The sequence below is a fragment of the Trichosurus vulpecula genome, chromosome 6 (genome assembly GCF_011100635.1).
Source record: "Trichosurus vulpecula isolate mTriVul1 chromosome 6, mTriVul1.pri, whole genome shotgun sequence".
Taxonomy (NCBI): Eukaryota; Metazoa; Chordata; class Mammalia; order Diprotodontia; family Phalangeridae; genus Trichosurus; species Trichosurus vulpecula.
The window spans coordinates 90,110,536-90,113,157 of NC_050578.1; the positions used below are offsets into that span (position 1 = coordinate 90,110,536).

The 2,622-nt window shown below is 42.5% G+C and overlaps 1 pseudogene; it reads right to left on the reverse strand.

Moving 5' to 3' along the window:
- Window positions 1-726: 726 nt before the first annotated feature.
- LOC118853720 lies at window positions 727-2,036 on the reverse strand (annotated as a pseudogene).
- Window positions 2,037-2,622: the final 586 nt, after the last annotated feature.

The following is a 2,622-nucleotide window of genomic DNA, read 5'->3' on the forward strand; positions in this document are numbered from 1 at the left end:
AGATTTATTATTTTTTCAAAGGTTTTCTTATATTCAGTTTATTAATATCTCTTGATTTTTTCAGATTTCCATTTTTTTGTGTTTAATTGGGGATTATTATTTTGTTCTTTTTCCACAGTTTTTCAGTTACGTGTCCAATTCATTGATTTACTTTTTCCCTTTTTTATTGTATATACCTTAAAAGATATAATGGTTCTCCTAACTATTGCTTTGGATCCATCCCTCAAAATCAGCTATGTTGTCTAATTTTTGTCATTCTCTTTAATGAAAATAATGATTATTTCTATGATTTGCTCTTTGACACCCATTCCTTAGGATTAGATTATTTAGTTTTTAGTTAAGTTGTTTGGGGGAGGTTACTGAATACTTCTCTGCACACAGAAGCCACTAAGGATCTGGCCTGTGGGTTCATCAGGGCTGCATCACAAGTACATGGCTCCACACATCAACACCAGGGTTGGGGGTGAGACCAGGTGATTCTATCCCAGTCACAAGATGATAAGGGTTTTCCAACAGAGAGCCACATGTCAGGTAGTCTCTGGTGTAAGACAGTTCTAACGAAGCAGTGAGAACATCACAGAAAGGTGGAAGGGAGAGGGAAGTTAAGCAGCCTGACCCCAAAACAAAACTGGTCCAGTACTTGGGGCTGCCCATTCTTAGGGCAGGACCAGACTTCTACAGAGGTGACTGGTGCCTGCAAGCTCATAGGCCTTCTTGCCACAGAGCTTACTTGGCCTGAGGGTTTCTGAAGTTCCTTCCAACATATTTAACCTTGCTGCCCAGCTCTTCCTCAATTCTGAGAAGCTGGTTATACTTGGCCAGATGCTCAGAAAGTCAGGGGGCACCAGTCTTGATTTGCCCAGTGCAGAGGCCCACCACCAGGTCTGCAATGAAGGTATCTTCAGTCTCCCCAGAATGATGGGACACCATTACTCCCCAGCCATTGGATTGGGTCAGTTTGCATGCCTGGAGAGATTCAGTCAAGGAGCCAATCTGGTTCGCTTTGAGGAGGAGGCAGTTGCAGGCTTTCTTGTTCACAGCCTTTTCAATGTGCTTGGATTGGTCACTGTGAGATCATCCCCTACCACCTGGATGCCTGCAGTAGCAGTGAAATCCTTCCAAGCTCCCCAATCATCCTGGCCAAAGGGATCTTCAATAGACACCAATAGACACTGGATAGTCCTGGATGAAGCTCTTGTAGAGGTCCCCAAGCTCAGAAGGGGAGATTTATCTGCTGGGATCATCAGGAGACTTGAAGTCCACATCATATTTCCTAGATCAGAAGAATTCTGTGGCAGCAACATCCATGCCAATTATGACCTTATCAGTATAGCCAGCCTTACTAATACCAGTCTTTAGTGGGTCCCGAACCTCTTTATTCTCCAGGATGTTTGTGGCAAAGCCACCTTCATCCCTTACGTTGGTGGCATCCTGTCCATATTTATAATTAATCACACTCTTCAGGTTGGGGTGGACCTCAGCTGCAGTGTGCATGGCCTCCTGAAAGTCTGCTGCTCCAACAGGGAAGATCATGAACTCCAGCATAGCCAACTTGTTACCAGCATGGGAGGCAACACTGATCACGTTGAAGGCTGGAACTGGAAGGATGACTTCATCATTTCCTGCAAGGTCAGTAATATGGTGGTACAGGGAGACACATTTCCCAGCAGCTCCAGCCTTACAAACAGCCAGAAACACCCCCACTATGGCATTTGCACCAAATTTAGATTTATTTTCAGTGCCATCCATCTTTATCATCAATTTGTCAATCTTCTCCTACTCCTTAACATTCAGTTTCTTGCTAACCAGGGTTGGGGCAATAGTTTTATTGATGTGCTCAACCGCTTCTGAGACACCCTTTCCCATGTAGCGGGTCTTATCGTTTTCTCAGAGCTCTAGGGCTTCATGGATACCAGTAGAAGCCCACTGGGCACAGCAGTTCGGAACTGACCTTTTTCATTGTAGAGATCAACTTCAACGGTGGGGTTTCCACAGGAATCGAAGATCTCTCTTGCATGGACCTTCAAAACAGACATGTTGAGTTTCTGGATGGGGTTTCCTCCGCTGCGCTCAGAGAACAGAGGCCAAGGAGCTTTCAGTTAATTTTTAATCTATGCTTACAAGGTTCTTTACTGAATGTAATTTTTATTGCTTTATGGACTGAAAACTTTTATTTATAGTAGCTCTTTTGTGGTGACAAAGTATTGGAAAGTGAGGTGATTCCCGTCAAATGGTGAATGCCTGGAAAAGTTGTGGCATATGATTCTGATGGAATACTATTACGCTATGAGAAATGATGAGCAGGAGGGTGGTCACAGATGAACTTGAGAAGATTTTATGATTGTATACAAAGTGAAATGAGCAAAACTGGGAGAATATTTTGTACGTTAACAGCAATATTGTATGATGATCAACTATGAATGACTTTGCTTTTCTCAGCAGTAGAATGATGGAAGACAAGTCCAAAGCATTTATGATGAAAAATATTATCCACCTACAGAGAAGGAAATGATGGCATCTGAATATAGATCCAAGCATACACTTTTTTAGGATATTTTCTTGTCTTTTTTTTGGTCTGTATTTTCTTTTTGCAACATGGCTTATACAGCAATATGTTTTACT